Raw genomic sequence first — 8,888 nt, forward strand, 5'->3', positions numbered from 1 at the left:
TCCTGCTCTGCCTTTGAGAAAATGAAAGCTCAGATGGGCCGATCTGGAATCTTCTCCTTATGAGGTCATAAGGAGCAAGGTTACCTCCCCTTTCTCTGCTTTGCCCGCCCAGAGAATTTGGTCCACCCATGAGAGAGAGACATCATGGCTTTCAAACGAGCAAAGTGGCAGTTGGTCAAGGCCACACCCCCACCCTCCACCTTGCCCCCCCTCTCTCCTCCTCAATAGCTACAGACACAGAAATGGCACATCCTAAGGAAAGCTCATTGTGGGACTGGCTCTAGTGGCTGTAATTCTGCACCATGGCTGAATTTCGGGAAAGAGACTTCAGATACAGTATTAGGGGACCACTAAGGTCTATATAAAAGCATCCAAAGAGCACCATGTCATGGGACCTTTAAGCTGTACTTGTGATTGCTGCCTGAATTACCGCAGCCAAACATTGCGTACCTGCACGACAGGAGAATCCACACAACGCAGGTGCGCTCAGCTAGAGGTAAGAGACTAATGACTGAAACCTTTTTATCACTTCCTGATTGGCAATAGGTCACATGACCACGTGATGCGAGTACATGCACAAATCAGCTGGTTTCCCACACTACTTTTATCTATTAAGTTCTTCTATTTCTTTTTATTTTAACCAAACATTATTTTTATGCTTACCCCTTACCACGTGCAACTTTGCAAACCAACTCATATGCAATGGATTACAGTATGATGACATTCTTGCCATTATGACATTTTTTTCTTTATTAGTGGTGGGGGTTTACTATTTTATAGGTTGCTATCTAATTTCTGAGGCCTTGTGGCCTTAACTTTTTATATCCACTAGAGTGAGCTATAGTCTCATTTCTGAAAGGCAGTTTCAACAGAACATATAATTGACTGTTTTTTTACTTCTCCCTAACATAAGGCAAGGCAAGGCAAGGCAGCTTTATTTATATAGCACATTTCAGCAACAGGGCAATTCAAACTACATATCACACAATGTCACAACTGTTCCTTTTTAAAAGAACAGATGCTGACAACACATTAGGATAAAAGACTGAAACTGTGAAGTTATGCTAAAACTGTAATCCAAAGGCATTTCATCATCATACATAGTAAATAGCTTGAAGTTGTTGATGTGACATTTTTGTATATATACAATATTTTGCAAGGGCAATGCTAGACATTCTACACACTGTAGATGTTTATTAACACTTGATACATAATGTACTAACACTACATAATATGTAGATGTGTGCAGTAATATAGTGGTGTCTTACAGCTTAATAAACCCTGACCATGATCATTTAAATCCAAATATGTTTTAATACATAATGCAATACACAAGAGAAAAAAAAAACATGTTGCATTTAAATACCACTTTCCTCAGCAGACTAAACAGAGGTGAATTCAAGCTTGACTCTGTGTGACTGGTATTACCATTAATAGTATTTATTTTTGGCCAAGTGTGTAAGTGTGTGTACCGAACTGTAGAAGACACTGCAACTTGTCGTGGGCGGTATTCTCTGTGGTTGGTAGGGTGTGGGGGGTGGGGGTGGGTTGTGATTGCCTGAACAGAACTTGGGGGGTGACACAAATGGCAGTGAGGTGAAGAGGTCGGCAACATAATTCTGAAATGCACAGATAAATCAGAAGTGTCCAGGCCCAGTGGTAGAACCAGCCACCTGATGTTTCCTCTCCAAACACCCCCAAGAGCTACTACACTGTAAAAAATACAAAAACAACAACAAAAACACAGTAACAAAACGAAAGATCCCCCTCAACCCTTGTCTCTCTTTGCCAGACCTTCCTCCACAGCGTCAATGGAGAGATAGAGATATCTGTATTTCCCTCAGATATCTGAGGAGCTGTTAACCATAGTTAACAATTCCAACACAAAGAAAGCGGAAGGTAATGGACATCGGCGAAAAGACATGCATCTGGCGGAATTTCCTGTGGCACCCGAGCAATCTCGGAAGTGGAACGTCGTGTATATAGACTACCCTCATCCCTAATATTTTTTTGCCCATGTCTAGGTATTTTTGTTAAAGCAAGAAGCCCGTATGTAACACATTCTTCCTCTCCTCTAACTTGTATGCATAAGCAATGAAAAAAACCTAAACTCAAACCAGGGTTATTATAGTAAACTAAAACATAAACTAAAATATGCAGTGAAAAATAATAAAAAAATAAAGTAAAAAACTAAAACCCTCAAGAAAAACTACAACTAAACTGAAACTATATTGCCAGGTTAAAAAAAGAATTAAAATAAAATAAAAATGAACGCAAATCATTTCAGTGTTTTTACAGAAACTGAACGAAGATGCCGCAACTGCTTCACATCCTACACGAAAGTAGCGCAAAGATAAAAAAATTAGAATCATGGCCATCCCCATACAGAATCTCCAACCTTGTATTTTAGATGTTTATATGGCTGCATACTTTTAAGACATTATAACTGGCCCTGACAATAACAAACTTAAACTACTGTAAAAATAAATGAATAAAAACAAAAACAAAATCTTTCTGAAAAAGTTAAACTAAACTCAAACTACGAAACACACTTAAATCTCACTAAAACTAAACTAAAATGAAATTGAAAAGTCAAAACTAAAATAAAAATAAAAACAATTTGAAAATAATAATAATTTTGATTCAAACCCATGCTCAAGTCACTATACTCTGGGTTTTTGTTGCTAGAGCCTTCTTTGGTCCCGTATGACCCGTAGCTTAAAGTGACTATATGTAACTTTCACACATTTCTGAAACTGTGTAATGTTCCATCGGATGATCATAAATGACCTGTAACAGTAAACAAGACTAACAGTGAAAAGAACGCTAGTTTTTTTAATAGTTTTTATTTATGCCTCTGCCTGGGTCCGATTTTTCCCGTGAAGTCACAAAATAATTTACGGCAGGTAGAGGGCGCTACAGTAATACATTCTGACGGGTCACAGATTTCGGTGTAACAGCGAAAAGCCTGTGTTAGTGAGTATGCAGGTAAAAGGTAGCAGGATATGTCTTTATGTAGGCCAAATTGTATTTTAATTAGATTTTTGAAGTTATCTGTTGTAGTTATGGCTGATACTGGGGGCAGGACCATCACAGAAAAGAAGGAAATGAAACAAAGAACGACTAAAAGCTAAGAGGGAAAGTGAAAGCAAAAGCAAAAAAAAAAGCAAAATTGAGTCAAACTTGTTTGGCTTTCAACAGATGGAGACAATTACGGGATTGTAAATGATTCAAAAACGACCCTGAATTGGCCATCAGGTATGAAATATGTCTATTTCATTCATAAAATAACTTCAGATTGTGCAATGTGGTTGTACATCAGTAGCCAACATTGAATTATGTCCCAACATACAACAATCTCTTAATGCTCTGGCTCGTGACACAGTGACAGCGATTACGTTACCCGATTTAGCTCACAAGACATCCAAAGTAGGCTAAGTTACCGTATGCAACACTAGAAATGCAACGACGCATCTGTAACGTATTCTCTTATTTTAAATGAATGATTTTCTGTCTGAGAAAAACATTCATCACAACTATATGACCTCCTGTAACGCTAAGTCCTAGATCTTTACGATAGCAGGTGCGGTAAAAACACTACCACTTTTGTCCGTTGGGGGCGCTGAAATCAACTCAAACTGAAAGTTACAATTACCGTAAAAATACAGGATTTTTCTTACAGTAATTGACCGTTCTTCCTAAATACCGTGGAATACTGTAAATGTTAAAGCATTTGAGGAACAAAATATTAACAGCAAGCTGCTGTACAATTTTATGGTATAGTACAGTATTTTTTCAGTAGCCAGGTTGAGTCTGCCCCAGACTCTTTTAAAATCATGTGCCATCAAGTCCCCACCACTACACAAGTACAAAAAGAGGAAGAAGAGAAAGAGAGAAACAAGATAAACTTTGCCCTGATTGTGAGTGACTCTGTCGAGGTTGATGGCGCGCATCACCTACTTGGCTCACATACTACACATCCTCAGCCATCCTACTCCTAAAGGTAATTTAACAAGGTAATTGCGTTCTTATCAAATTCAGCTGTACCCTGGTTTGTCATTGTGGGTTGAATTTCCATTGTTTTAACTGTTTGTTTTTTTTCCAAGCATGCACCCTAATGTTTTGTAGGCAAGTTATTGTTAGCTAATTAGGCTAGCTAAACCGTGTTACCAGTGTCATACCAGTGGTTTAATTTGCTTTTATTTCTTCCTCATTGTGACTAATTGTGACTTTGGTTAGTGTATATGGCATTATCATTTGATGTCAGAACATTATTTTTATATTTATTTTATATGCAAATACTGTTTCAAAATAATTTAAGGATAGCATTGTTGTTGGTATTGTTATATTTGTAGTTGAGTAAGAAAAAAAAATAATTTCTACAAGTTCATAATAAGTTATATAATGATTAAAAGACAGATAGGTCATTTTCATTTTCTTTGAATGTTTATTTTGTGAATATGATGTGGTTCTGTATTAAGTGCAGATAACCCTAACCCACCACACAAAGGCCAACCAGGGGAGGGTGGTGTCAAAGAGAACGGGAGGCTGCCATAAAAAGGCAGCTAGGGTGATTCCCCATGTGGCAACTCTCATCAAAAACTTCTTGGAATTTGAGTGTTGAGTCATGTAGTCATCAACCCATCGCCACACAAGATGTTCATGTTCTTCAGTTAAGTTCTGTTCCGTCAAATTGTGCAGTACCAGGTTAGTTGTTGATTTGTTGTTCTATTAAATGAAATGTTTTATTTGAATATGAGTTGTGTTTGATTGTTCATTGGCTTAAACAAATGCCTAGTACAGCCAAAGGCCATTACTTAAAGTAATAGTAATTTTTATATTAAGCATTTTTCAGAGGGTTTTCACTTTGAAACCTACAAAATCATAAGCTTTAGCTGTGTTATACTGTGAAAATCACATTCAATAGAACTTTTAAAATGCATTTTACAGTAATAAGTTGATAATGGAGATAGGAACACTAAAATAACAGTATAATGGCAAACAAACAGATGACATCTTACTGTAAAGCTTTCTATTTATACAGTACAGTACCATAAAAAACTTTACAGTAATAAACTGTTATTATAAATTACAGTAGGCCAGTAGATATAGCCACTTTAGGTAGTTAATGTTAGCTGAAGTTAGCATGAGGTATATGTTATTATACATAAAGATATTGCTATTTAACTGACATTATTAAGTCTGTTCTATGACTTGATTCTTCTTCTTTATGTGTGCTACTACTGTTACACTGTGTTTTATCATTTGTGGTCTTCACTGTTAACCTGTTATATTTTTGGCATTGTTTATATTTTGGATTTGCACCTTACCGTTAACCAGTTAATTTAATGGCCGTTACTTACTTCTGGCATTGTGTATTGCTCCTTTTGATGATTTTTATTGTTTATATTTAGTTTTTATCCGGCTCTTTGCACTCTTTCCTACTTTGTACTGCAACTGCTGCAAAGCATGTTATCTTGTCTATCTTATCACTACTTATTATCCTGCCATTGTCATTTGTGACCACAGCGGCTGCTGTCTTGCCAAGTCTTTGCTTCAAAACATGAACTAAAATCTTTAATACATTGAAGATAAGAAAATGACACTACTTATTTTATGAATGTTTTCAGCATTGGTTGATCTCGCTGAGCCTGATCTTGCCAAGTTTTTACAAAAGTGAATCTGATTGTTTCATTGCTATATGTACAACAAATTGTGGACTGGTTCTCAACTAAGGTGTTTTTAGCCATGCTAGCAGCATGACCCTAAGGGTGACAATGTTATTTTTTTCACCAGCCTGGTCCATACTGAAATATCTCAACAATTAACATAACAATAACATTAGCAATAGAACAATTTCCATTACATTGTGTACAGATATTCATGGGCTCCAGAGGATGAATCCTACTCACTTTGGTGATCCTCTGACTTTTTCTTTAGTGCCACCACGAGGATGATATTTGTAGTTCAGAGTGAAATATCTCGACAGCTGTTGGATGCAATTTGGTTCACACATTCATGGAACTTTGGGGATCCCCTGACCTTTAATCTAGCACCATGTTCTGTTTAATCTATCTATGTGTTTGATCTTTTAATTACAATGAACAATACAGCCTTACACAGCTGCTAGCTTTAAACTCTTCTTCTCTCCAGACCAAACCCTAAGCTATCCTAAAGCCAATAAGTGTGCAAAAAATAGTATTGTTGCAAATGATTGACTCTTTTTGCGAGCTATACAAAAAATTGTGTTTTTTCTAGACTATGTATAGACGGGACTTATCGTGATAGCATCGAGGGAATGGTCTATATCAGCAATTTTTAAAAAAGCCGAGTCAATAACGATGGGTGCAGTCACCTTCTTATTCATTTTTGCACTTATTAGGCTGAACTACCTGACGCATAATCAAATCAGAAGGTGAACCCAGAAATGTATTGACTTTCCGGTTGATAATCACAAAAATGTACTCACGGCCCACTCTCACTTGAGGATGAGTATCGGCAGAGTTTCCCCAGTCTATCACCCCGGTAAGATAACAATGGACTTCAGTCCACTTGTTAACTGTCTTGCCCAAGGTGTGAATTGTGTGATAAATTGACATCAAATGAGCATTCCATCTGATCAGGTAATCCATTTAGTCAAGCTTTCAATATACAACACCTTCATCAGAGCATATATCAGTTGATCAAAAGCTTAGCATAATGGTCCTGCCCTAAACTTAACAGATTTTGGTTGAATATATCTGCCTGCCTCTCCAATGTTTATGACTAGGATATTGTACTAGACCCGTGTACTGCGGTTCTCGGCAGGACCTGTCATCTAAAAATGTTGCACCACTTACTTCGCAAGACTGTTCAATATGATTATTGCCAAACGGAATATTTAAATATTTTTGTAAAAGTGAGGATGTTCCCTCTTTTAAGACCTGGCTAGCAGAGATATCAAACTTGTTACATATGGAGAAAGTATGATTCAATGTCTCTCTCAACTTTGCAACCTTTGACGAAATGTGGCAATCAATTTTATCTTTTCTATCAAGAATGTCTTAAAATGCTTAATTTTTTGCATCTTTTCCTTGGTCTTTGGTACTTGGTGACTGGTATCAACTTGTTTTTCAGAAGCGCAACCTTCCTTTCTTTTACTCTTTTCTGTGTTCTGCTGTGCTTTTTTCTTGTTTGTAAAAAAGCCATAAAAAATAAAAATAAAAAAGAAGCTTAGCTTAATGGATGTAAATTGTGTGAATTCAAATGTGAATTGGACAGCATGGCTGGTATCTTCGTCTCAGTTGAGTGAACACACCCCCTGTGCGTTATTGGCTTATATTGTCAGAAGTAGTTCTTTTTGACTGTAAAGACAACATCTAGTCTGAATCAACATTTTTTGCAGTGTACCACAAGCCCTAAGAACTTCCACAGACTGCCCCTGCATATTGGATAGCCAGGGCACACAGAGGGCATTCACACCTTGTTAAGTTTTACAACTGGTGCATTTGTTGGTCCCAGGCTTCTATTGCTCCTGTGACTCAGTCCCTGCTTTGAAGTGACCTTCTCTGTCGACTGAGGTGATAGAGAAATTTAGGGTTTTCTCTGTGAATGTGAATGCGGCCCACCTTGGTGTGCATATGGCGTGCTGGAAAACACAGAGTGTAAACCTGGATGAGATTATCTTTAGAGACAATCAAGGGTTAATGTGGCAGTCATTTAATTACAGTCAACTAATAGTAGTCGTAGTAGTAGTAGTAGTAGTCTAGTATTTAATAAGGAGCTTGTTCTGGGACTGTAAATTAAAGGATAACAACATGTGTCATTTTTTGGTAGTTTTAGCAATCATTTTTTAAATCAGTAATAATAAGACTGTACTCACCACAATAAATGCTGAGATCTGGGAACATGGTGACATCACAAAAACAAAGTCAGATGGGACAAGAAACATGAGCAGTCAGATTATGTTGGCTATGAACAAACTAAAGCAGCGATTTACAAACTTTTTTGAAAACTACGACACCAATTCATAGGGATCAAAGGTATTTTTTAATGCCATGGGACTGAATTTTTTGTTCAGTACAAAAGTAGCCTACACAAGTACATTAGGTCAACAGCTCAGCAGTCTTTTATTTACGAAATATGAGTTTTCAGACTATGATTGACTTTCTCTGTCTTAATAAGCTTTAAACGATAATGTACTGTGAAGCACAGCTGAGCTGACAACTGCGCTCTCAGTCACCATGTGTGGAGCTCCACTGGTAGAAGCTATGATTCAGTCAATGAAATTGGTGATTGAGTATAGTAAGTTCACTTTGAAGATTCAATGATAACGATTTGTTCATACATGTGAAAACCTCTACAATAGGGTGAGATTGATTGTAAATGTTCAACCCGTTCTCACTCCCAACTCGTAAAATACGGACGCTTAGGCAGTGTTTGTCAGCGTCAGACACGACGCAAAACACACCTTCAGCGTCTGTGTAGCGTTCTACAGCGGGAAGAGCAGCAGCTCCGCGGCGCTTGAAGATGACTTAGTATTAAGAGCGCCAACGGTAGGGAAATGGTAGCCTGAAATTCCGCGTAGGGAGATTGGTTAAGGTGGTGGATGGGTCAAACAACACATGACTTTCACCCAGGAGACTTGGGTTCGTGTCCCTTTCTTCTTTTCCTAAACCCAACTGTCCCTTTCTTGTCCTGCTCTTCTTTTCCTATACCCAACTGTCCCCTTCTTGTCCTGAGTGTCACAGAAACGTACCTTTTATAAGCCTACCCACAATCTTTTCGTTAACCTAACTGCGGCAAAATCATAATTTTTTACCTCTTTAAGGGATTGGGTTGTCTTTCATATTTTTTGAGGGGGGACAAATCTACCTCTTCTTTTTCATTTTTTACTTAACCTTTATTTA

This window comes from Perca fluviatilis, chromosome 6, assembly GCF_010015445.1.
Source record: "Perca fluviatilis chromosome 6, GENO_Pfluv_1.0, whole genome shotgun sequence".
NCBI lineage: Eukaryota > Metazoa > Chordata > Actinopteri > Perciformes > Percidae > Perca > Perca fluviatilis.